This window comes from Canis lupus, chromosome 15 (assembly GCF_003254725.2).
Source record: "Canis lupus dingo isolate Sandy chromosome 15, ASM325472v2, whole genome shotgun sequence".
In the NCBI taxonomy this organism is placed as follows: Eukaryota; Metazoa; Chordata; class Mammalia; order Carnivora; family Canidae; genus Canis; species Canis lupus.
This window is the reverse complement of record NC_064257.1, coordinates 34089341-34117166: the sequence shown is the minus strand read 5'-3', so window position 1 is coordinate 34117166 and position 27826 is coordinate 34089341. Positions and strand designations below refer to the sequence as shown.

General features: G+C 40.1%; 1 long non-coding RNA gene across 1 annotated transcript; it reads right to left on the bottom strand.

Moving 5' to 3' along the window:
- Positions 1 to 27692, bottom strand: LOC118350769 (uncharacterized). The gene is made up of 5 exons (XR_004805234.2): positions 27616 to 27692; positions 26655 to 26828; positions 26410 to 26507; positions 4321 to 4478; positions 1 to 81 (listed from the first exon to the last, which is right to left on the bottom strand). It is a non-coding gene; the product is annotated as an uncharacterized LOC118350769 (long non-coding RNA).
- Between the last annotated feature and the right edge of the window lie 134 nt (positions 27693 to 27826).

Genomic DNA, 27826 nt, shown 5'->3' with positions numbered 1-27826 from the left:
GGTGCTGGTCGGGCTGCCTCTTATAACCAGTGAATGGTCGGCCATGTGTCTAGAAACCAGGAGCCACGGAGCCAAGACCTGCTGAGGGTAGAGAGGGGCAGTCTGAAACTGCTGAAGCTAAACGCAGGATAGGGAGTGCTACAGTGAGGATAAGGGGGGTGGGGTAAGGACACAGGAGCCTGGGAGAGGCTGTCCCCGTGTTTCTCTTAGGGGAAGCCCTTCATGGGTTGTCATGAATTTCAGGCCATCATGGCTGTCTGGGAATTGAGTGTATTCTTTAGAGAGTTTCGGGAAGGGTGACCTGAAAGCAGTTGGGTGTAGTGGGAAGAGCACAGAGAGGAACCAGAGCTGAGCTCCGCCACAGTTTGGAGCTTCAGGACCTTGGACACATATAAAGTGTGCGTTGCATCTCTCTACATAACTTACCCAGTAGTCCTAGGGACACAGGGAGACTACTGTAAACACATAAAGTGACTTGAGAATGGACGTCTGTCTGAATTGCATGTATATGCTCTGATAAGGGCAAACCAAGAGAAGGTGGGAGTTTCTCGACCTTCTCTGAAGACAGGACTGCTGAAGCTGGACTTAACAATGTGATTGTAGCCTTGGCTTCGACTACCATTCATTTGCCAATGACTCAAAGAAATCCAGAAACTGTTCAGATTTCTCTCCTGAGATTCCAACCCATAGTTCTTACTCTATATAGAACAGCTCCACTTAGGCATCCCATACAGGCTTCCGGCAACTCCCCAAAGGAAGCTCCTCCACATCTCTCTGAAACCTGCTCCTTCAGCAGCATTCTAGCTCAGGAGCTGGCATCCCCATCCATACTTCCCAGAAATTTGGGAACCATCCTTGACTGCTTCCTACCTCATTCCTCATGGTCAATCAATGTAAGGAGCTCTTCAATCTACTTCTCTCTAGCTCTAATGGTGTGACCCTGAACTAGACCCTCCCATCTCTGACCTGGATGACTACAATTACCACCTATTGGTTACCCTGCCTCTGGTCTTGTCCCCCATCCTGTGTCTCATATTCCAAATCACCAAATAGATCTTTCCAAAATACATGCACACAGAATGATGATTATCCTAGAACATAGTATGATCATCTTATGTCATGCTTAAATCCCTTTGATGGTTTCCCATTTTTCTTAGGATAAAGTGCTAACTCTTGACCATGGTATGCAAGGTTAGCACCCGCTCATATTTCCAGCCACCTCTGGTCTCAGCACTACAGCCAAACTACATCTCTTTCAGTTCCCCAAACACAATCCACACTCCACCTCCACCCCTTTGCACATAGTTTCTCCATCTGCTAAATATATACCCCCCGTGATGGTCAATTTTATGTGTCACCTTTAAACATCCCTCCCGGCTCAGGGATGCCCAGATAACTGGTAAAACAGTACTTCTGGGTATACTTGTGAGAGTGTTTCTGGAAGAAATGATCTATTGAATCAGCAGAGTGAGTAAAGATCTCCCTTCTCCAATTCATTGAGTGTCCGAATAGAACAAAAAAGTGAAGGAAGGATGAATTTGCTGTCTGCTTGAGTTGGGACTATACCTTTGGCTCCCCTGGTTCTCAAGCCTTTGGACTCAGAATGAATTATACCACCAGCTTTCCTGGTTCTCCATAACTTTATTCTTGGCCTCCATAATTATGTGAGCCAATTCTTATTTTATATATAAATTATATATTAAAAAAATATATAATTCTTATAACAAATATACATATATTCTGTTTCTCTTGTGAGCCCTGACTAATCTATTCCCACTAACTCCTATTCATCCTTTGGACCTCAGCTTAGATGGCACTTTATCCAGGAAGGTTTCACTGACTTTCCAAGACTGAGTTAGATACCTCCCTATTCTCCCTATTGCATTTCCACAGCACCTTGTCCTACTTTCATATTAACTCCTATTCTAATGCACATGTTACAGTTCCTTGTTGTTGACTTAGCTGCTTTTCCCATCAGGCTGCAAACTTCATGAAAGTTAGCATGTATTCTATTCTGTTTACATTTTTATCCCTTGAACCTAGATCATAACCAGCCAGGCACACAGTATGTGCTCAATAAATTCTTATTTTTCTGACTGAAGTGAACAGACTACCAAAAGCATGAGTCACCTTTTAGCACAAACATTAAGAATACTACCACGAGGGAACCCTGGGTGGTGCAGCGGTTTAGCACCTGCCTTTGGCCCAGGGCGCGATCCTGGAGACCCGGGATCGAATCCCACGTCGGGCTCCCGGTGCGTGGAGCCTGCTTCTCCCTCCGCCTGAGTCTCTGCCTCTCTCTCTCTCTCTCTCTCTCTCTCTCTGTGACTATCATAAATAAATAAAAATTAAAAAAAAAAAAGAATACTACCACGAAAGACTATGCTTGCTAAGGAAAATATTTCAGTCAGACATACAAGTCAGACTGTGCTCTCACAGTACCAAGAACTGACTATTAATGCCTTGGCAATTTGCTAACTTCCCTGCTTCCTAGAAGTCCACATAATTTGGATTTTTTTTTTTTTAAAGCTGTGAACCAAAATAAATCCCTGTATTTGAGAACTTCCTGAGTGGCTTCAAACCCTTGTTTTAAGTCCTCTGTGTTTTGTTGTTTCCATACCCTCCACTCATCAATGGCCCTGAAGTTGAAATCTCCCCCTGGTGACAATGTCAGAAAAAGAGCTGTCATTAGAAGTGTATCTGTGTTTGGTGTCAAGGGGCAGGAGAAGCGTGAAGCTTTTACTTTTAATTTTTAATCAGTGTTTTGACCTCCCTTTTACCTGACGTTTCCAAACTCTGGGCAATTGGTTAAGCTATCTCAGTTATTGTGTTCCTCCACTCATATCTTATTTCAAACATAGGTAAATAATAGATTCAAAATGCTTTGCATCCTCCCTGGTGTGAGACTATAGGAAGTGCAAAGACCTGGATTCCAGTCTTAACTCCACATTTATAAGCTTGTGACCTTGGACCAACTATCTAACCTCTCTGAACTTTATCTTTCTCCTCTGGAAAACAAGAATGATGCCAGTCTCGCTCCTTACTCTCTGCCTTGAGTGTGGGAAGCACTGCATAAACGCTAATGTCCTTCCCTAACAGTTCTGCTATTAATTATAACCATGACCATACACTGGTCCCTATGGAATCTCTGTGGACTGAAATAATTTTCTATGATAATAAATCTCTACTGTTAGCAGGAGCACTTGCCAGTCTGTCTCAATATCCATACTCACCCAAGAAGCTAAAGCTTTTAAGGCCCCTATTAAGTGATAAGATTTTTTGCTTTTTTCCTTCCGAAGTAGTACTCACATGCTCTACTCCTTCTTGTGGTTGTGGAGAGGGGAAAACCTCATCCCACATAGCAAACCGAATCACTGACTTCTCTCAGTATTTAAACACTGGGTCCAGAATTCAGCTGGACCACCATCAGTGGAGACAAAATCATGCAAGAAAGAGCGGATGCAACGCCTCAGGATGGAGAGTCAAAAAAAATTCTAGGGGCAGTGAAATGTAAGAAGCCTGGGGCATGGCCATTTTAGCTTAGCAGTTGGACACCTTATAGATTTAGATTCCCAAATACTGATTCCTAACCTTTGCCTAGCATCTATACGCTACAGAGATCTCTCATAAATCATATCTCCTTTCATCCCTACAACCATCCTAACAGGTTGGCAAATATTGCTCTACCTGTTTTTCAGAAGAAGAAACTAAGGAGAGTGTGCTTAGATCATGCATACTTAAAATGCAGCTGGTACTTAACCTGAGGATTCTGATTCCAAGATCAGAACTCTTTCTACCATACTCTGCTCCCCTCTTGCACAGCTGGAGATGAGGGACCAGTCTCAGAGGAAGCATATATTCAGGAACCTCTTCATAGTGCCATAGAGGAAAAGGCACCAGACTGGGAATGAAAAAGACCTAAGCCCCATTCCCAACTATTAACTCTTGAGATGTCAATTTCCTTCCTTCTACAAAAAACAGGTAGCAATAAATGACATTCCAGGTTCCCTCCTATGTTTCTATTTCTTGAATGTGTATCTTTGGTTACTTTAAGGTATAACCCAAATACCTATGATACAGAAGAAATGCTTTTTAAAAAAATGGAGTACATCACAAGTTCAGTATGGTATCTTGGACCCAATATGACCACTATGGCTGAATTTAAAAGTTGGGATCTTCTTTCACAACTTCTTGGAAATAGGCTGCATGAAATTTCAGTTAATCTTTCCACATTTCAATTTCCGCATATGAATGAGAGAACAACATTACCTTCAGTATAGGAAAAGGGAATTTTCAATTCCTTCCTTCTTGTCATCTTACCTCTTCTTAGCCTCCTGACCCCAACCCAAGGGAAGAGGACTTGCTAATTTGAGTGGTTGGAGTCTGGAACCAGGGCAGGGTTGTTCTCTTTCTTTGTTATTTTATGCAGCTGAGTAGGCATGTGGACTCAGCCCTCTTTCTTCCTCTTTGCCTCCTCTCTGTAAATGCCCAGAGAGATTAGTCAAATTACTAGTCATATTATTTTTCTCTGTCATTTTGTATCTTTACCCCAGACATCCTTCTAGAGGGTACTAAGATCCCAAAATTTAGATTCAGGAAGGAGTAAGAGGTTCTGTTAGGCTTCAAGGTCTAAGCCATGTGCTTCTATTCATTTTAAATCAATACCTGTAATGGGCATTATTGGTTGATGGCTTGATTAATAAAAAGCAATACTTTCTTATTTGATTCATGTTCTCTGCCTATCTCTTTCTAGAGAACTGTGGTAGCCAGTCTCCATGACAGTCCTCAGTGAGCTCCTACTTCTTTTATAGTTCCCTCTCACCTTGTACCAAGGTTGATCTATGTGACCAATAGAATATGGCATAAGTGATGGTATGTAACTTTTGAACTAGTTATAAAGAACCCCCTGGCTTCTGTCTTGGTTGTTCTCTCTCTCTCTCTCGGATCATTTGCTCTGTGGAAAGCCGCTACCATGTCTTGAGAAGCCCTATGAAGAAGCCTCTGTGATTCCTTCCTAGGACTTACTCCTCTTCTTTTTCTGCCCCCATGACCCATGGCAAGTAGCATCCATTATATTTCATTAGCTTTATTTGAATGCTTATCTGAATTTCCCTGGCTCCTTGAAGCCAGGGATGGACATTTCTTCCTTGATTCTGAATCCTTAGTGCCTAACACAGTACCGGGCATATGGTAGGCTCTCAATAAATGTTTTTTGAATAAAGAATGGAAGGAAATTTAGTTTATAGCAATACCTAATATTTTATTTATTTTTCCTTTTGTTCAAGTGTCCATTTTTTTAAAAAGATTTATTTATTTTCTTTAGAGAGAGAGAGAGAGCATGAGCAGGGGGTGGAGCAGAGGGAGAGGGAGAGAATCTCAAGCAGAATCCCCACTGAGTGCAGACCCTGACCCAGAGTCCTTGATTCCAGGACCGCAAGATCATGACCTGAGCTGAAACCAAGAGTCAGACACTAAACCAACTGAACCATCTAGAATGCCCCAAGTATCAATTTTTTTAACAATTTTATTGACATATAATTTCTATATAAAGAAGTGCACATATTTAAGGTGTGCATTTTGGTGAGTTTGGACCTATGTAAACACACATGATACCATCATCACAGTCAAGGTCCTAGACACATCCAACACACCTCCCAAAGCCTTCTTCTGTCCCTTTGTGGTTGTTGTTGTTTTGTTTGTTTTTATGATAAGAACACTTATCATGATATCTACCCTCCTAACAGATTTTGAAGTGCATAATGCCATAAATACAGTAGATCCCTAGAATTGATTCATCTAGTATAACTGAGACTTTATACCCATTGAAAAACAACTCATTTCCCCCTCCCTCTGGCCCCTGCAAACCACTATTATATTCTCTGCTTCTATGAATTTGACTACTTTAGAGACCTTATATAAGTGGAATCACACAGTATTTGTCCTTCTGTGATTGGCTTATTTTGCTTAGCATCAGGTCCTCCAGGTCCAACCATGTTGTCACAAAGGCCAGAATTTCCTTCTCCATTAGGCTGAATAACATTTTTATTTATCTCATCATATCACATTTTATTTTATTATTATTGTTTTTTGAGAGGGGAGGGCAGAGGTATCGGGAGAGTGAGAATCTCAAACAGGCTCCATGCTCAGCACAGAGCCCAACACGGGGCTCGATCTCACAACCCTGAGATCATAACCTGAACCAAAATCAAGAGTCAGACATTTAACCAACTAAGCCACCCAGATTCCCCTAACATTCATATTTTAATTCAAAAGTGTAAAGTTTGAATGTTTTTCAGTAAAAGTCAAATGTAGCAATCCATACTGGATTTTGTAGACATTAAAGATCACTGAAGAAGTCTGTGGGTGGAAGTAAAAGACAAGAAATCTCCTGAACTTAAATAAGGGTTTCCACTCTGTCTCCAAATTTGGCCTCATGCTTTTAGTTCTAGTCTGTATCCTAGAGTTAATCCCTTCTTCACAATAGAGAACTTTATTGTTTCCCTTCTTTATCCATAAGCCTAATTAAATTATATCCAATGTTAATCAAATTATACTTACTAAGCTAAATATTTTGGCTGCCAAGATGTATTAATTCCAAGTCCCTTGCTGTTGCCACTTGGGTCTGTTTTTACTTAATTATATAGTCTCCTGAGATTGACAGATGTTAATTCTAAAGACTGAGTAGACCTCTAAGAAGTGAGAAGATGGAGGGGAAACCACAGGGGCCAGTCCAACATTTTGTTTGTCTCCTAAATCTAGATTCTCAGAATTGAGCTAACATTGAGCCAAAGGCCCAAGAAATCTCCTATATTTCTGTGTACTCCTTCCCCTTCCCCAAAGACAAAGCAGTCTTCTCAAGTCAATCAGTTGATTTACATGTGGATACCATAAAGTTAAAAATCTTTAATTCAGAAAAGTACCAAATTTATTTTAGAGATGGATTAAGAATAAAAACAGGAAGGAAGAGATATAAATAAACATTATATTCATGATGAATCTAAGAAAATTCTGGAAACAGTGAAACCTCTATATGAAAATTTACGTATGTATGTGTACATATAATATACTATTTCTTTGGTATATGGTAAAGTGTTCTCTTATCTTCCTGGGAGATCTCCTAGAGAGCCATTTTGTCAGAGCATTTCCAGAGCACAGTTCCATTTATCCAGTTTTTGAGGATTAGTGTCAGGGGTAACTTTATGTAATACATATTGGCTACAATACAAGGCTTCTCTACATAAGTCAAATATCTAAATTATGATCCAGTAAGACAAATAGTACCTTCTGTTCCTTACATGCCAGCATCTGTATATGTGGAGTGCCATATTACTTTAGTAATGAGAGATTCAATCCTTTTCAAAGTCTTCACCTTCTTCCTCTTCCTAGATGATTCTGGGATTTAGATGTGCAACAAACAAAAAGAGGAGAAGAAAAACACTCTTTTTTGGGAGCCACAAAAGACCAGCTTCCCTTTTTTTGAGCACTGCAGAACACACATAAGATGGGACACTGTCTCTAAAGAGCTCTGACATATTTATCAGCCATGATGTTTTCTCTGTTAAAAGAGAACAGCCACAGAGCCATTGTTGCTGCCAAAAAAGTGCTGTTTGAATCCTTTTTCACTTCCTCTTTGCAAGGATGACTTGGGCTTCCTTAAATCATCACCAGAAGACAAGATCTCTGTTGCTTTGGGGCAGACAGGCCAATGGATTGACTTTGTCACCTCCATGTGGTAAGAGGTATCTGATGTTGACCATGCAGCAATTGGTTAAAATGATAATCATCTAAGATAAAGTGCATGAATAATGTTTATACTTTCTTGGAACTGGGAGTTAGCTTCCTTGGGCCCTTTCCCCCTCCCCCCAGCTTCAAAACAGAAATTGCTAAATATTCAATTTGGTGTTTGCCTAAGAGTGGCTAAACAAGTCACCTAGTAAGGTTCTTGTCCTTATTTCTGGGAAAGTAGCCTATTATTCAGTTTGGTTCTAACAAAAACAAATCTACTGAAACCAGTAAGAGAGAGGGGACTTATCAACAGAGGTCAACTAGAATCAATACTGACTCTGAAAATAGAGTTTTCTATAAAAGCTACAGAGTAATTGAAAGGCATAAAGAGATCTGGGTCCCAAAGGAGACCTAAAGACTCCACATGCCTGGCTGGTCTCCAGATATCAGAGAATAAAACAAAATTTGTAGAGTATTGGGAAAAGCTTCTTCTTTCGAAGCATAGCTTGGGAGAAAGGTGGTCAGGGATATATAAGGGATCTTAGGGGGATCAGATGCTTTTCTGTTCTTGTGCTCTAAAAGTGGTGCATTCTCAACCATATTTTTAAGGTCACAGTTGTTAAGGTGATCATGAAGGATGTTAGACATCAAGTTGCACAGTTTCACCCCTAGGCTTGCTTCCTAACATTAGAATCTGATGAGAACTCTGTAACTTCTTCCTCCAGTCTCCAGAGGCCCCAATGCCAGAGCCAGACACAGTGAAAAAATAACTCTATTCAAAGCCTTTCTATGGAACGTGGAAACTATCTACTTTGCTCCTTGGTCACAGAGTATCTCAACTCTACTAGCCATCCCTCCTCCACTTGTAGAAAGGTGACTAGTTTAGGATGGTGGACTGAGCCAAAATGACTACTTCTCCTTCCTCCCAAATCCCAGCAAACTAAGACACATAAAATAAGACTAAGTCCTAGGCATTCCCTAGAAAATGCTGGCTGAGTAGAAATGGAAGAGTTTCTGGGTGGTAGCAGACTAACAAAAATACCAGATTGCTCAGAAACATAACTGAAGAAGGGGGCTGCTGGATGAGAAATAGCCTATAAGCTTCCTCAGGACAAATGATCATCAGCCTTAGTCATGACTGTGTTGTCTCTCCTTTGTATAGCTCCTGGCACAGAACAGGTATTCAACAGTGACTGTTAAATACGACTATATGGTTTTAAGATAATAGTAAGTTCAAGGTCAGCAGGCGAGGATAGAAGTCTATTGTGGGATGCTTAGCTGGAACTTGCCCCCCACCCCAAGGTGCACAGAGAAGAGCTAGTTATGGTGCATGCCCCAGGCCCTTGAGTAAAGGACCAGCCATAGGGACTCATAAATGAGGATCAGGGCCAGAGAGAACAGAAGGGCATGATATAAAAGTTACTGAACTGTTAGTTAAGGAAAGGCAACTTGGACCAGATGTGAAATCTCCTGATGTGTTCCAAGTGAGGTGGGGGGGTAACTTTCCCTACTTGCTTATTTGAGAAGTGCCATCAACGTGCTGGCCTATCCCCCCTTCCCATTAACCTTAGAGCACAGCACATTGGCCACCATCAGTCGTCACATTTGGAGGGCAGGCCTAGCAAGGGATATTGGAAGGTAACCTCGACAATTGCCCAGAAAATGAAACTAGTTATCAATACTGATCAATTTGTATATGAAAATGAAAAACCCAGAATCACCAGATTTTTGGACCAAACCTGAGGCCTAAAAACTGAATCAGTGACAAACTAACCTCTGAGGAAAGAGCAAATGCAGGAAGCCTAAGACAACTGTGAAAATATTTTATTAAGTATCTGAGATACAATGGATACTGCAACGTAAAATAAGAGTAAGCTACCATAGGAAAAGTAGCCATCAGAGAAAAATAGAGACATCTAAACAATTAAAAATTTGATTAATAAATCATAAAACTGAATGCCAGGGATTAATTACAGAATGGTTACTGAAAAGAGAACTCATGATTTGGAAGATCAAATCAAGATATTTCCCCCAGAATATAAAGCAAAAAGTCAGAGAAAGAAATTATGAGGAAAACAAAATACAGAAAATCCCAAAGGGGGGGAAATAAAACCTGTTTAATAGGAATTTAAGACATCATAGACAGGATGATAGGAAGCCATTAATAGAAAAATATTCACCCAGGCTAAATAAATACTCAAGTTCTTAAGGTTAAATTAAAAAAAAAAAAAAAAACACAACAACAACAATTCTGGTCCTGCTGTGTCAGCAAGAATACTGAAAGGAGAGGCACACAGCTATACTCCACCAATATTTCTGAATGCAAACATAAAAGAGAAAATCCTTAGCATTCAATGGTGGGAAAGGGTGGAAATACTTTCCTATAAGGACACAGGGTTAGATTGGTAATAAACATTCCATTTTTACTATTGAATACTGGACAACAATGGAATGCCTACACACTTTAAAGAAATAGGATTTTGAATCTACCAGCTATGTTGGCTTTTAAGTGAGTAGGCAAAGTAAAGACATTTCACATGTGCAAGGATTCAGAATACATACCAGAATGGAAGTAAAAAGCTTTCTGGAGCTTTTCAGTTACAACTAAATTAAAGTCATTTCTCCAGTTGAAACACCATTAGCTGCTAGATATATAGAATTACTTTCCCTCCACTCAGAAGGCTTTACAGTATATACATGATTGAAAGAACAAGAAAGGCTATAAGTGGTGTGATTTAAACTTAAATGAACTTTAACGGGCATATATTTCATGAACAAAAATGACTTCTAGATAGATAGATAGATGGATAAATGAATAAATAACTATTTCATATAAGAAGGCTTAAAAATAAATAGGAAGATTTGTATCAAGTTTGCTTGTATATAATAGGAAAACTCAAAGCAACAGTGGCTTGAACAAAAGGAGTTGTTTCTTACATAAAATAAGCCTAATAGATAGTTCAGGACTGGTATAAGAGGAACAGTGTTCTTCTGTTCTGTTGTCTCCTAACTTTCTGTTCTGTCATCTTGAGGCCTGAATGACCTTCTTCAAGTCATCAGATAGTGCAAAAGAGCTGCTAGAATTCCACCCATCATTTCCATATTCCAGAGAGTAGCAAGGGCAAGTGGACACTCACAACTGAGGTAACATCTTTTAAGGAGAACCCTCAGATCCCATTCAATACTTCACTTACATCTCATTAGCCAGATCTTTGTCCCATGCTCATACTTAGAGCAAGAGAAGCTGGAAATTTAGCCTTTTATTCTTTATGGCAATGTAGGTTGAGCTGAAAATCAGAGTTCTGTTTCAAAGGAGGAAGGAGAGAGAGGATGGATAATGGGAGGCCACTAGCAATACCTGCGTAGAATACCACTTTCTTGGCTAGGAAGATTCAGTACTGTAAAATGCAAATATCTTCAGGTAAATCAACAAATTCAGTGCGATACTAATGACTTTTTTTCCCTTCTAATTTAAAAAACTGATACAGCAATGCACAGATCTTAATTGTTACAGTTCAATGAATTCTGACAAATGCCTATGACAGTAAAAACAACAGGCCTGGGCTACTGGGTGGCTCAGTCGGTTAAGCACTATCAGTGGGGGTCTAGATGGAGGAAGCAAGACTTGGTTTTCTCTGCCATACCTGTCTGGAATAGAACTCTAGCAACATGGGGCTGAGGAGGATTTTTGAAAAGCTGGCAGTCTGCCGCCTTCCAAGGGTGAAGCCAGAGCCCCAGACTGGAAGCTCACGGAAGGGGGCCTCCCATCTTAGTGGCACATGTCCACCGTAAAGCTTCCATGAGCAGGTCTGGGGAGAGATAGGGTAATGAAGCTGTGGTGGCTCAAGTGCCACAGACTCTTGCTGTTCTTGCCAAGATTTAGTAGATTTTCTTGAATAAATATTTCTCTATTTGCTGTATGCTTTTTGCCCTTGGGACAATTCCCAGAGACTTGGAATGATGTATTTAAAAAGGTATTTTCTTAAGTTAAATTGTTTTCCTGGAGAGAAGGTCTAGGAATTCCTGCCTCCACCCCCACCCCATTCATCATTGCTGGTGAACAACCTTCCGTTATTCTTTCTACAGTCTCATACATATGATGGCTCTTTTGAAGATATTTTGCTTTATCCTCAGTTTTTAGCCATTTAACAATAATGTGCCTTGATAATGGATTTCTTTCTGTTTTTTTCTGCTTGGGGTTTACTGGGCTTCTTAGAAAAATTTCAGCCAAAATTTCCTTAAATATTCTTTGCCCCATTAATTCTCTCCTCTCTTTCTAAGGTTAGTGGGGTTTTTTATTCAATTTTTTCTCCTTCTGTTTGGTGATTTTTGTTGACTTTTCTCCAAGTTCCCTGATCTTTTCTTCTGTGATATTCACACTATTAATCCCATCCAATAATTTTTCAGTATTGTATTTTATTATTTCAGATATTGTACTTTTCAGTTTTATGATTTCCATACGGTTCCTCCCTTTTTAGCATTTCATATCTTTCTTAAATCTCCATGTGTTCACAAATTATATCCATTTTTTTTCCTGTAAATTCTTTAACATATTTATAATAGTAACTTTAAAATCTTTTATGCTAATTCCAACAATTCTGTTGTCTGTGGGTCTCCTTTTGTTTTCTGGGGGTTTTGGAAATCTATTTATTATGGGGCATATTTTTCTGCTTCTTTGTATGTCTGGTAGTTTTTATTGTATACTGGACATTGTAAATGATACATTGTGGGAACTCTAAATTCTGTTATCTTCCTCTGGTGAATATTGGGTTTTGTTCCAGGAAGCAGCTAAATGTCCTGTGGGTAATCTTAATCCTTTGCAGGTTTGTTTCTAGGTTTTATTAAATGAATTATACTTTATTTTTTGCCCTTAGTCCTAGGATATAGCTCATAGTTCTAGGATGCGGTCTCGAAGCATGATGCTTCTGGCATATTCTAGGAATGCAAGAGACATTTCTCTAGCCCCTCTAATTTGGTAGGCTTTAACTTCAAACTTAGTCTCCCCAGCACCAGGCAGCTGATGATATCTCTGCTCAGTTCTTTCAACAGTCCAGCTCTTCTTTTCTACTATGCTCCTCGGAGTCTTGCCCTGAGGATTTGCAGTTGAAGAGTCAGCCAAGGTTCTGAGAAGATTTTGTACATAGATCTGGGGGCTCCCCCACTATTATTCCTAACCTTCTGGGATTTCCCTTCCCCCTTTAATTTACTATTGCTCTGGCATCCTTGTACTCAGTCCTCTAACTCTTTAGTCCAGTAAGTCTGTGTCCTACAGACTGCTCCATGTCTGTGGGGCAGGGAGGGGGGGAAGCCAGTTAAATGTGGACTGTATCTCCTCTACTTTATGTCTGTTTGCAGTCCTTCTCTAGTGCCTTGAAGTAGATTGATAAGCAGAGTTTATAATTATTATCAGTGAGAGGTTTGGTCTGATCCAAACCACTGTGCCAATACTTGAAACTGGAAACCTTTATAATCTTTCAAACATAAAATAGATCATGCCATATATTCTATAAGACTTTTAAAATAGAATAACATATTTCAGATATTGTTAGGTGCCAATATATATTAACTGACCTTATTTTGCGTGACATATGGTGCTCTAAGTATTCAACTATAAGGCCATATAACAAGAATAAACTTAAATGAAACTATGAGTTATGAGTTAGACCTCTTTCAATGTTCTTTGAAAGACACTAAATTACTTTCTTTTGAATGCTACTCTTTATGAAGAATGAACCACAAGAGCTCAATGCAGGTCTTCAACATTATGAATTTAAACAATCCTCTACTGATGTGCATTTTGGTCATTTTCTAGCTTTCTCTATTACAAGCAATGATGTAATAAACATCTTTATACATTAATTTTTTGGTCTTTCCTACAGAGTCACTATCTTAGGAGTGGAATTGATAAATCAAAGTAAATTCACATTTAAAATTTTAACATATAATTACCAATTGTTCTCTAATAAAGGCTATATCAATATATACTCTCCAACAGTATATGAGAATGCTTGTTTCTTTATGACTTTTTAAAAACATTGGACATTATTAATCTTTTAAATCTCTCCCATAATATTAACTATGCATATGGCACTTCACAAAAGGGGAAGTATCTAGCCCTCTTTTTCTGTTCTCAATCTTGATTCTGAGCTATTGCCTCATCCAATTTTCCAACATCAGTTCTCAGTCTTGCCTTTCCTTTGAATAGGACAATCAGTGCTAGCTTCTGGGCTACCCTCAAAAACAAATTGGATCTTCCAGACGTGCTTCCTCTGAATGCCTGTAAAACATCATTCCCAGTCCAACCTGGTCCAGAGCTTTATTCCCCAATGCTGCTCCACCATGAATATTCACAATTGACCTCATTCCCTTCACAGTCCCTCATTTACTTTCACAATTTACTTCATGCCTCAAAATTTAAAATAGCTTTGTCTTTGTGAACTAAGGTCACTGCGATTTCATTTTAACCCGCAACAGTTTTGCCAACTTTGTCAGTAAGAAATGCTTTAATATGCCTTCAAAATTACTGCTGTAGCTTCCTTGTCCTCCTTACCTTTAAAAATTAATCATTAAGAGAGCAAATTACATACTGGGGCATTTTCTCAGTAAAATACATGTAAAGGAAGAGTACAAAGCCCTTTAAAATTAGAAAACTAAACAATCACATTTTCCTGTACTTTCTCTGGATTCCCACTAACTGACATAAAGGTACATCTTAAAAAGATATAAACTCAAGAGAAACAGAGAATTGGAGGGGAAATGATAGCTAGAAAACATAAGTTAAAAAAACAGGAGGAAAGATAACCTACCTAACAGACCCAGGAAAGCTAATTCCTAAGTAAGCAAGCTAAAAAGTAGCCCATTTTCCTATATAGAAGCCAAAAGTATCAAGAATTACAAGCAATAGGAGTTTGTAATTTGCGGATAAAGGGGAGGACAGAAATTTAAGGGCTAGACACACCCCTCTCCCAAGCAAAAATTCTTTTCATTACTTTGTGCAGCCAGGTGACTCCCTCTCTTTCTACCTCAGCAAAAAATGGGGTTTATACCCTGGAGAGAGTAAAATAGGTCTCTGAGATGGGGGACACATGGCACAGTTGAGGAATGTAACAATTTTGAAAATAGAAGTGTTAAAAATACTAAATATTAAGACCCTCCCCTATAGCTCCTAGCCCTCTTCCATCACTTGGTTCCCATAATACTGTGCAGGATATAAGACAGTTCTCCAAAAAGCCATCTGACAAGCCAAAGGAAAGATCTAAAGATACTGACACTAGGGTTATCCATTTAAGCAGCCCAGTCTGATCTCTCAACATGTGATCTGTGGTCCGCTCACAATGTCATTAAGCTTTTTAGTGCCCCAATTTTAAATGTAAATGAATACCCAAGGATCACCACACATTTGAAGGAAGCCTCAAATGTGAAAAACAGAGATTTAAAACAAAAATACCAAATAAATTTGAAGAAAACAAATTAAATAATAAGATGGAAACTTATCAGAGAACTAAAAAGATATATTTAAAATATGAAGTAGTAGAATGATGTTTTAAAAGGTACACTCATAAAACAAAAGAAGTCTTAGAAATGTAAAAATATAGCATAAACTAAAAATCCAATTAAAAAGTTGTAAAAAAAATTTGAGTACCTGTGGCTCAGTTGGTTGAGCATCAGACTCTCGATTTCGGGTTTAGGTCATGATCTCAGGGCTGCAAGACAGAGTCCTGCCTCGAGATTCTCCCGCTCTTCCTTTACCCTCCCCCCAGCACTCTTTCACTCTCTCTCTAAAAAGTAAAAAAAAAAAAAATTTAATTTAAAAAATAAAATAAAAATTTTGGAAGAAAAATTTGACAAAAATTTCTAAAGGATAACAAAATGACAGAAAATAGGAGGGAAGAAATCAGAACATTTAAGAACAAAATCAGGAAGTTCAATATCCAAATAATGTACATCATAGAAAGAGGAAAAAATACTAAGAAAATGGAGGAAATCAAATCACTAAAGAAATAGTTCAAGAAAAATTCTTAGAACTGAATGCTACTGTCAAATAAAAAGAGCCCATCAAGTGTCCAGCAAAATGAATAAGGTTTATTAGTCAAAATACATCATTTCCTTAAATTGAAGAATACTGGGTCAAAGAGAAAATTCTAAAAGCTTTTAGAGAGTAAAATACTGGTTAGATTCTGACAAAATAATCAGAATGGCTTTGATCATTCAATAGCAAACATGGAAACTAGAAAAGTTCTGCAGAAAAAAGTGAATGTTATAGAATTTTATATCAATTGAAAGTAGCAAAAATTAAAATAAAAAAATAGCAATAATTAAATAATATAAGGCCTTTTCAGATAGGCAAGTTCTGAAACAATATACTCACTATGTAATGTTCTCAGGATGCAACTGGAGGACCTATTCCACAAAAATACGGGAGTGAAACAAGAAAGAAAACGATAAACGATCTATGACAAAAGGAACCTAACACAAGAGAGACATGAAAGAAATCCCCTACATATTATTAAAGGGAAATGTCAGGATAACAGCCATGCTACAGGTCTAAAGAACAACTAATCTAGATTAGAGCAAGTCAGAAGACTCAGAGAAAGCTGGGATGATGAAATTGATAGAATGCCTAATGCATATGAATATCTGAGAAGAGCTGAAGCTCCTGAGGGTGAGTTTAAGGATGAATTGGTGATAAATACATAGAAAATAAGACAAATAACTCCAGGTAAAACCAAAAGTTCCCTAAGGAAAATGAAACATATTTTAACATTTATATTATCATGTTAATACTAATCCAATCAAAATTATGCTATAAACATTGGGAGACTGAAAGATAGGAAGTGTGTATATGGGAGAGAGGTAGTATTGGAAGGTAAGATGTCTTCACAGTGACTCCACAGTGAGAAGCCAGTAGATAATGCCCAAAGCTTGAAAAATCAGTGGCTGGCAATTCCACTCTTAGGTATGAACCTAACAGAAATAAAAACATGTCCACACAAAAACCTGTATACAGATGTTTGTAACAGCTTTTTTCACAATTGCCAAAAAATAGAAATAACCCAAACATCCATCAAATATTGAATGGATAAATAAAAAATGATATATCCTTACAATGGAATATCACTCAACTACAAAAAGGAATAAATATGCTACAACATGAATGACCTCTGAAAACATTACTCTAAGTGAAAGAAGCCAGACACAAAGACCACATATTGCATGATTCCATTATATGAAATGTGCACAATAGGCAAATCCATAGAGAAATGGATTAGTGGTTTTTGAGACTAGGGGCAGAGGGAATAGGGAGTGACTGTTAATGTGTTCAGTGCTTCTTTTCAGGTATTGAAAATGTTCTAAAATTACATAGTGATGATGGTGGCATAACTCTGTGAATATACTAAAAAATCAATGAATTGCATAATTATTTAAAAGGGTGAATTTCATGGTACATGAATTATATCTCAATATAATTGCCATAAAAAAAATCAAGGGGTAGCAGCTATTAGGAGATATGGTAAATCTATAATGAAATGCTAAATAAATTGAAGTAGTTATCCTGGTGGACTTTTAAATGAGGGAAGTGGATGGTCAAGAGATGTTCTTTGTACTCAGTTGCATAAGATTATTTGACTATTTATAGAATCACATTACTTCAATGAAAGTAAAAATGAAATAACAAGTGACTGAAAAGCAGGTGGAAAGTTCTGGAGTTCCTGCCAACACCCTATGCTGGCAGCATTGATTGTGGCTTTTGTAAAGTTTGGGCCATTGAATTGGCCTCAATATGACACCCCTTCAGTGTAGCAGCTCCTCCACTGATGTCCTGATATGTTCATTTAATTTGGTGACAATGGTGATGAGCTGCATTGAACAAGGTGCTATTCATGTCTTGTCACCATAACCCCCTCCAATGCACTTGCATAGCACCTGACACATTGGCTTAAATATTTATTTTGAATTAGTGAAAAAATAAAACAACACTCTTAGGCTAAGTCCTATACAAACTAAAGGCAAATGAAATAATATTATATGATATCACCTCTTAGAATATTGGGGACCTGGATGTAGAGCCTGGCACAGTATATCCTACCTGAGTATGGTGAAGGGCCAGGGCAGAGGAAATGGCACCTCATTACCAGTGCTGTAGAACTAGCACTTTGAATTTATAGTAATGTTTCCAGGCCACAAGCTGTTGTGTCTCATGTCAACTTCTTTCTCCTCATTTCTATAGTCACTGACCAGCATTTGTAAAAAAATCTTTGATAGCCTTTACCCTGTCATCTTTGGCTATTGTTCATAGAATAAAGGGGCATTACTGAGAGGTGGCATCTTGGAGAGAAAAACTTGAAAGCAAAATAAATGGTCCAACTGAGCCATCAAAATGGAAGGCTAACTTATGAGGGAACTCCAGGACCAGGCCTGAGGTAAGTGAGGCAGAGAGTAGGCAATCAGAGCATCCTCACAGGAACCTTCTGCCCTCCAGGTGAGAGTGGGCCTCCTTCCAGTATGCTCCCATAGCTCACTGATCTTTTCCTTCTTATCATTTGTTGTAACTTTTCACTAGATTGTAAGCTCCATGAGGAGAGGATGTATGCTTGTTTAGTTCACTATCCTATCCCTCCCCAGTGCTTGGCATGTCATAGGTACTACAAAACAGAGCTTGTTGAATGAATGAATGAGTGAATGAATGAAAGAACCAAGTAAGAGCAGGAAAGTTTGAGGTGGCATGTGAGATGTAGAGCCTGAAGAAGAGGAAACTGTGGTGCCTTGATGTGGGACGCCAACAGCCTGGACATGGGAGGGAAGAGGTTCTTAGAGATGCCAACTATGCCTGGAGACTGGAGAGGTAAAGACGCATACACATGGGTTTGTGCCTGAAGCACTCACCATGAGTCTTGAATACTGGGGCCATTACTGCCTGAGCAAGCCCTGCACTGCAAGGGAGGCCACCGTGCTTGGAGATCTGTTTAGTTCACGGTGAATGGGACCAGGAAGGGAATGCCTCAGATGGTTACATGGAGCCCAAACTTTAGATTGACCAATATCAAACTTCACATAACCTTTGCTGGAATTAACAAATTTAGATGATAGGTCATTTCTCAATCCTGTGGGGATTCAAGCAAATAAGCTGTTTGGAAGGCCCGATGCAGTCACAGCTATAAGGGTCAAGAGGATTAGTCCTCAGAAGGTAGAGTAGATGAATGACATTTCACTTTGGATGGAGTTTTGGAGTCTACCTCCTAGAGGCAGAAGGAAGGCTTTGGGGTGAGAACAGAGAGCAAAGAGGTTCTTTAGTGAAGTCAAGGAGGAACTCAGATTTCATTCAGCTAGATCAAGTCAGAATACTCCCCAGTACACTCAGTTACTAAGACAACTCCTTAGTACTGTCCCCATAATTGTGGGAGAAAGAAAATTTAAACCATTTATCTAAAAGCAGGGTTGCCAGGAATGTAATGTGGAATCCCCATGCTCAGAGAACGGGAACAGGCCCCTTCTTGCTGAGAAGCTGGCTTTTCCTACATTTTTTCATGCAAAAGGCTATCAGGAGAAGGTTATGAATAGAGTACTTTTCCTTCAGCCAATGACACAAATGCTCTATTCACACTCAAGCCGTGCCCTGCCTGCAGACTGTCTCAGCTAGGATTATCTTGGCTTTTGATGAAATCCCATGAGTGGTAACTGCAACCTCACTTTGCTGCTACATCACGTGATTTGATGGCTGTCGCAGCGGGAGCTGTTAAAGCACACCTATTTCATGAACATTGCTCACTTAATCTCTGTAATAAGGAGGGGGAGAAGGGTGCTGACACTAAAGATTCAGCAGGTGGGCTGGAAACATTTTAGTATGAGGCTGACCTGGCCATTCTGAAGCCTCAGCTGTACCCCAGGGGTTTATTAAAAAAAATAACTCAGATGGGCCTGAGTTCAAAGTTTTGGTACTGCTATCTATTTTAGTGAATGACCTTGGCCGGGTTAGGTAATTGCTTGGAGCACCAGGTTTCTGACCTGTAAAATAAGGGAAGTAAGGCTAAAATCCTGGCTCTCAAGGTTGTCAGAGGATGAAGTGACACACAACACTTGGGACCACCTTCCCTGTGTCTAGTTCATCATAGAAGCTCTGTCAGCACACTGCTTCCTCTCCTTTGTCTCCCCTTCCACACTCTGGGCTCAATGTATGTGAATGTGGTGTTCCTGCAGAATGTGTCCATTGAGCCAGAGCAAGAATTTAGTTAATTGGATATGTTCTAGCATTGCCTTAAGCAAAGACCAGGACACAGCTTCTGTGCAACCTGTAATGAGGTAGGGATAAGGGGCACATCACCCTGGTCACCTGTTCCAGAGAGTTCTTTCTGTGCTCAGGACTGCAGCAGGACCCCTCACCAGGGCCTGGGATGCTCTGCTTCAGTATCTGTACTGCCCTTGGGAACTGCTCAGCATCCAGGATGTGAAGTGTAGAAACGTTGTGACCCCGCATTTGTTGATTTTATTTTTTAAGATTATTTATTCATGAGAGAGAGAGAGAGAGAGAGAGAGGCACAGGCACAGGCAGAGGGAGAAGCAGGCTCCATGCAGGGAGCCTGACATGGGACTCGATCCCGGATCGTCAGGATCACGCCCTGGGCTGAAGACGGCGCTAAACCACTGAGCCACCCAGGCCACCCTGATTCTTTATTTCCACAAATACTGGAAACCTAAGTAAGTACAAGATAGATACCATTTGTTGGCCATCGAATATTTCTATAACATTTATTCTATGCCTGACACTGCTCTAAGCACTTCACAAATCCGTTCTCAGTGACTCCTCATGTCAGTGCTGTGAGGTTGGTACTATATTATCCCTATTTCAGGGGTGATGAAACTAAAGCAGAGAAATCACAGAACTTGCCCAAGGAACATGTACACGGGACTTTTTTACTCAGTGACGGTAACATTTTCAGTGCCTCATTGTCTAGTGGTGACAGGTAAGCATACATTCATTTGTTCACATTTTCATTCATTCACTAAGACTCATGAATCATGAAGTTTGTGCCAGACTTTGCATTAGGATAGGTGGAGTCACAAGATGCAGGTCTGCCCTCAGGGAGCTGACAATCCAAGGAGGCAAATGCCAAGTAAGCCTCACTTTTATCCTAGGACTTTTCATCCAGCAAAGAGATAGCAGACGTAGGTCAAGAATGCTTGGGTTTATCTTGCCAGTGGAACAGACTTCTTCCTTATATAAAAGAAATGATCTATATGGAATGCTAAGCATGGGATGTGGCCCTTGCCCTTATAAGGTCCATACTAAGGAGTCCATCACTTGCACTTGTTTAAACCTTCATAGTTCAGAGGAGAGTAGGGCGTCCGGATAATGCTCCCGTCAAAAACCCAACAGGTGTAAAAAGGACCCAGTATTTCCCAAACTTCATATGCGTATCACCGACGAAGAATCTTTTGTATGAGGTGTTGGGTATTTATTTCTATGTGTACTGTAAAACATATAAACATCGACCCATTATTTCAAACATACTATTGCTGAAAGATTTTTTTTTTTAAGTAAGTTAAGTCAAAGAAAAAATATTAAACCAATAATGACGGGATGCCTGGGTGGCTCAGCCGTTGAGCATCTGCCTTCGACCCAGGGTGAGATCCTGGAGTCCCGGGATCAAGTCTCACATCTGGCTCCCTGCATGGAGCCTGCTTCTCCCTCTGTCTATGTCTCTGCCTCTCTATCTGGGTCTCTTGTGAATAAATAAATGAAATATTTTAAAAATAAAAAAATAAACTAATAATGGCACAGGTGGTAATTTGATACTAAAAATTATCAAAGTGGCCTCAAATGACCACAGTTTGGGAAACATACAGGGATTCTCATTGGGGACATCACTGGCAATTGGGGCAAGGCAGCTGTTCATTGTGTAGGGTGACCTCCCACACTGCTGAATGCTTACTATGTGCAGCCCCCACTCACAAAAAGGCAAGAGTACCCCCCAAACATGGGACGAGCCCCTCAAAATGCCCCCAAACACTTCCAAATGCCACATGGTAAAGGGCTGGTGTGTGTGTGTGTGTGTGTGTGTGTGTGTGTGGTACCACCCCCCAGTGGGAACTACTTCTAAAGACTTGCTGGAGGCTCCATTAGAAACAAAACAAGAGAGGGAAAAAAACAGCTATTTTCAGATATTTCTAAAATATAAGAGGAGGAGAAGAAAAAGTCAAGTTCAATTTCCAAGTGGCTTACAGTGAGAGGCACCAGAGTAAGCAAATGAGAACCTGAGCGGGAAGACAGCAAACACATGGGAAGCCCTGGCAAGAGTGGGGACAGACAATGAAGGCCTGGGGCTGTCGACAGAGCCTTCTGGCTTGGGGCTGCTGTTATGGGGCAAGGGCAGTTCCTTCCTGCTTGTCTGACAGGTACCACCTGGCATCTGACAATGACCAGAGAAAGTGCCCACTGCCTGCTGGAGAACAGGCAGTACAACCTATCGAGGAGGCAGCAAGCCAGGAAGGCATCTTGCAAGAACACTGGGATCATCCGATTACAAAATGTGACAGGCTTATCAATCAGCAAGGCAGGAAAAGAAGGTCCCAGAGAACCACAAATCTCTTTCCAAGTGACCATAAAGTGCTGTGAACAGTGAGGATGAATAGTAAGAGGGTGAGAATAAATTATTGTTGTTTGTACACCACCCAAGATACTGTCCCTGCCCTTTACAAATCTTGGTTATTTTTACTCTTGGCAGCTTTGAGCCAACGGTTTTCTCAGCACACTCCATGTTTGGGTGTTGTCTGCCTCAATGTACCTGGAGAATAAATCTTCCCAAAGATGGTAACAGGTGGTATTGTGGAAAAAAAGCTTCCAATGTCAAATAAGTTTGGGAAATACTGCCCATTTCCATCTTGGAGATTCACAATGTGTGTTGGCACCTTAACAGACGTTTTAAGAAAATTTCTTCCATTCCCTTGGTGACCAAAAAGGAGAAATCCAAACTCTTTGCCTGGTTTTAATAGTTCGCTGACTTGCCCCGCTTTACCCAATTGATGAAATCTTCCTGGGAGGCAGCCTTATCACAACTGCTCCTAGTCTCTGTCTTATCTAGCCTCACCTCTGGGCCTTCTCTCACATTCCTCCTTCCTCTAGAAAAACCCCTCCCTAGCCTTTCCAGCTCCTCCAGACTCTGTCAAGCCCTAGTTCAAGATTCATGTTCCATCTACTGTGCCCTACAGAAGACTTTCTTTTTACTAGAATTGTCCGAGAGTTGTATCTGTACAAGGTGGTGTCATGTCATTGTGATTACTACCATGTTGCTTTGGGATTATTGTCTGGGTGTGTGATATATACAGTGTGTAAGCAGTTTTACTTCTTTCCAACTTCTCATGGGAAGCCTGTTACTGTTTTATGAATTATAAGGGCCTTATAGAAAAAAAAAAAACAAGTCTTGATACATATCCTGGTGGATGTGCCAATAGCTGGCTTTGTTCCCTTCTAAAACTACTTAGACTTTCTCTGTCTCCATGAATTAGCAACCATTGTGTAATGGTTGAAAATATGTATTCACACTTTCTATATTTAATTGCTCTCACATTCCCCAAATTAAATGAAATGTCTACTACAGTAGAGGCTATCTAAAACTGTCTAATGTTGGGAGTATTCAAAGTCAGAGTTAAGAATGTCCTCCTGGAAATGGAATTTGACCGTTTACCTACATGAATCTTTTTATTTATTTATATTTCTATTATATTCCCTACCTTCCTCACCAGCCCCCCAAGCCCCTGTCTTTCCCATAGTCTTTCTCATATCAGTTAATAGTGATTATCACATATCTCATATCAGTTAATAGTGATTCCATCCTATTTTTTTTCTTTTAACATCACATCCAGTCCATCAGCAAATCCACTTGGCTCTACCTTCAAAATATACTCAGAACCTGACCACCACTACCCTTCTGCATGTCACAGGTTGTGTCCCTCTGGAGGCTGATTCTGAGATGGAGCTAAGTGGGCCGGAAGGTTACTAGGGAGTGTCCCTGGGATCAACAATGCCTGACGAAGGGAAGCAAACAGGCTTGGGTGGAAGGAAAAGTTAGGCTGTGACCTGGTCACAGCGAAGGCCTTCACTGATTCCACATGGAGTTCTGAGCTGGAACAACCCTTGGGGATTGTCTTGAACTGAGGTGAGGGGCCAGGCATTTCTACCCCTTACTGACAGGCCACTGGATGCAGGCTGCCCTGGGAAGGGGGAATGCCATTGGGCACCATGGCTGTCTTCAGAGCAGGCAATTCTAAGAGGGCTGACAGCCATAGGCCATGAGCTGGAGACCTCCCAGCTGCTGGAGGAATAGATCTTTCATTCCTGAAGGGGAGCCCAGCAGCATATCACACATTCACTACACTTCACCATGACCATCTTGATCTGAGCTCCCATCTTCTCAAGAATGCAGTTGTCAGTAACCCTGCAGTAACCCTCAGCCCTCTTAAAATGTTACCTAGAGTGATCCTTTGAAAAATAGACAATATTATGCCTCTACCAAAAGCCAACCGGTGGCTTCCCATGTCAACCTACGTGAAAGCCAATGTGATTACAATGGCCTATCAGACTGTCTATTCTCGGCTTCCCACGACTCTCTGGCCTCCGCCCCTACTATATGCCCTCTTGCCCACTGCACTCAAGCCACTCTGACCTCCTTGCTATTTCTTGAAAACATCTGGCAAGTGCCCATCTCAGGCCTTCACATTATGCTTTTCTCTCCACCTAAAAGGTTCCCTCAGGCCTCAGCATGGCTCCCTCCCTCACTTCCTCAGGCTTTTACTCCTGCCATCTTCTTATGGAAACCTCTGACCAACCTTTTTAAAAACCGTACTGCTCCTTCCTCTGGCTCTCACTGTACCTTTGTGCATTCTTTTTCTCCATAGTAAGGAGTTCCATGAGGGGGAAGTTTTGGACTGGTACATTAACTGCTGTATGCTCAGCATCTCTATACATGCCTGGCATATAGCAGGTGCTAAAAAAATATATGTTGAATGAATTTTTGTTAAGTCACAGAGTTGCCATGATTGGTGCAATTGAAAATTGCTCCATGGGTTCTGTGTGTCTCTAGCAAAATCATAATAGCTTTGTTTCCTTTTTTTTTTTTTTTTTTGTTAAAAATTTTTTTTTGCTTTGGTCATGTAGGCCATTCATTTTCCTTTACCCAAATTAAATAAGGAGATAGCTTAAGTGTCTTTTATAGAACAGGCAGTCAAGATGCCAGAATTTTGATTTTACCTCATCCCCAAACCTTACAAAAACAATTTTTTCTTCCAAATTTGCTTTAGGCTCTTAAAAAGATATGACTTCTGACAACTTTGAACTTTGTCTGAACTTTGTGCTCTCTGAAAGCAGTGATGGTTGAGAAATCCCCCCACCCTTTTGGGTTCCAAAAAATAGCTAACCACCACAAAGGACAACTCAGCCTTCCCAAATTCTGAGATAAGATCCACCTCTACCCTTCCTCATGATTCCCATAAGACTTGTGGATGACCCCCTATTTACTTGCCTCTATAAAACTCAGGCCTCCTTCTTTTTCTTTGAGATATTTCTCCTTAATAAATGTTCACTCTATTGCAATAGCCAGAATAAAATTATACCCACAACTGACCGTCCTATTTTGCTTTCACACTATCATAAAGAGAGGACTTGTGTTGGGAGGGTTTATTTTTAGCTTCAAAGATAGTGTTTGTTGGAAAATCAGCAGCTGACAATAGTAAGTGACAAAAGAACTCTTGACAATAGAAAACAGACAACCAAAGGGTCCACTCCCTCAGCAGAAAGCCAGCATGGAGTTCAGTTTCAGAGCAGGGATAATTACTTCTTCCAGAGGCTGGCAGAAACTTGATTCAAGCAGATGGCTGGACAAAAAGATACTGTCGGAAATAATTTCCCAGTATATAAAGTAGATGAGACTCTATATAATTTCACACTGATATCAATTATTCCCAATATACTGGACACAAAAGTCTCAGTCCTCTTCTGTCTAGGATCCCTGGTTCTAAAGAGATGGGGTGGAGACAGAAAGCTCTTAGAACCTAGAGATTGTCATACATTGCATGTCTGCAAGCTCTCACCTTCCCAAGAGGTGGGTCCATGATAACCACCTGCCTGCCTTCCCATAGGGCAGAAGATCTGTGACCTGCTATATAAAGATCAGGGTTTAGACAAATGGTTTCACCTTTCTTCCAATAACATGGTTAGCCCTTCATACCAGGAATTACATGCTAGTGAAATCCACAGAAACATTTAGCTTCATTCTGTTAAACACAAGTCTTCTAAATACTCTACAAAACCAAAATGTGACTAATTAGGCCTAGATGCTGATGAAGTCTGATGCCAGGGACCCTACAGACTTCAGGTTCTTGGGGTGAGTGAACTCGATTCAGATGTAGTGGGACTCTCCTAAAAATTAAATGCCAAGTGTTGTGTGCGTGGGTGTATACATGTGCATTTTTTAAAAGAATGATGCCACAAAGAAGCCTTCATTCTTCCTGCAGATTCCACAGCCTTCTCACATTCTTAAAGGGATCTATACCCCCTAAATGAGTAAGAACCACCACCTATCACAGATACTCTGAGCCTTCAAAGAACTATTCCCTAGACAGCTGCCCCTCATTCTTGGCCATGACAGCCAGAGGCACTAAGTTCACAATGAGTCTATGAATGGACTTACTTACTTCATTTGTAGGCACTCAGTCTTTTCCTGGGATCAGCAATGAGCTGGTAAGTCATGCCAAAGACTGTGGTATCAGCAAAGTCCTGATGAAATAATCTCCTAGAAACTGACAAGGAGTCGGTCATGTGGCACCAAAAGAAAGAATAATTATTTGATCTAATCCATTTGATATTGTCTCAGTTTGTGCTGCTATAACAAAAAAGCACAGACTGGGTAGCTTATAAACAACAAAACCTTACTGCTCACAATTCTGGAAGCTGGGAAGTTCAAGAGCAAGGCACCAGCATGGTCATGTTCTAGAATCTCTTCTGATTCAAAGTTGGGGTATCCTCGCTTAGAGGAAAGAGCTGGGAATCTCTGTGGGGTCTCTTCATGAAGGCTCCACCTCGGCGACCCAAGCACCTCCGAAAGCTCCACCTCCTGAGACAATCAACTTTGGGTGTTAAAATTTCAATGTACAAATGGGGGCAAATATTTTCCACAAATATTCTCCATTAGGAATGTAACCTGACACTAAAAACAGCACTGGCCAGAGACAGAATGTGAAAATGAAATGAAGACATATAAATATTATCAAGACGTTGGGTCTATTTTTTTCTTCTTAAGTGCTCAAACCTGGATTTCATGGCCTATGTTTTGAATTAATACTAGCTTTCAGAATTATTGCCATATATTTTGCATAATTTTAACAAACAAGGCTTAACTGGCTCAATGAACTGTGTCTTTGTGATACTTTAATTTTCCTACAAAAACAGTAAATGCCAACAAGATAGACATCCCTGTTCTTCTAAGCTCTGTTTATGATTCTTAGAAGTAAACAGGCAGTTATTATATTAAAAACATTCCCTGTATGCCAGCAACATCTAATTTTAATCTGTGGGCCTTTCAGAGGAAGAACTAAGGGGTAGGAATGGTACAAAGAACCCCCAAATACACCTTCAGATCTCTAAAATCTGAAGCCCGATCCAATTCCACTGTGGATAAACCATATTTCTCAATGTCTTGTTGTCTCAATGTACAGAATTGGTTAATACTGGCCACTTAGTCTATAAATAAGATTCCCTTTGCTTCTAAATTGCTTTGAGACAGCACCATGGAAGCATCTTGTAGACTCATGGCAAGAAGTGCTATTTGTCAAACTGGATATCAAATAAAGTGGAATTCTGGTGTCCATAAGCATTAGTGTCCCACAAAGGGACCAACTTACTAAAACTTGGGAAGAAAAAATAAATAAATAAAAGTTGGGCAGAATGCACAAAAGCCCAGTTGAAGTGCCACCTCCTCTGTGGCCAACTTAATTGCTCCCTCTTCTGTGCTGGCCAAATGGTGTCATAATTGCTGGCTGTGATGTTGGTCTCCCCAACAGGCTGAGATCCTACAGGACATGATTTGGGTCTCATTTATCTTTAAAGCTCTGG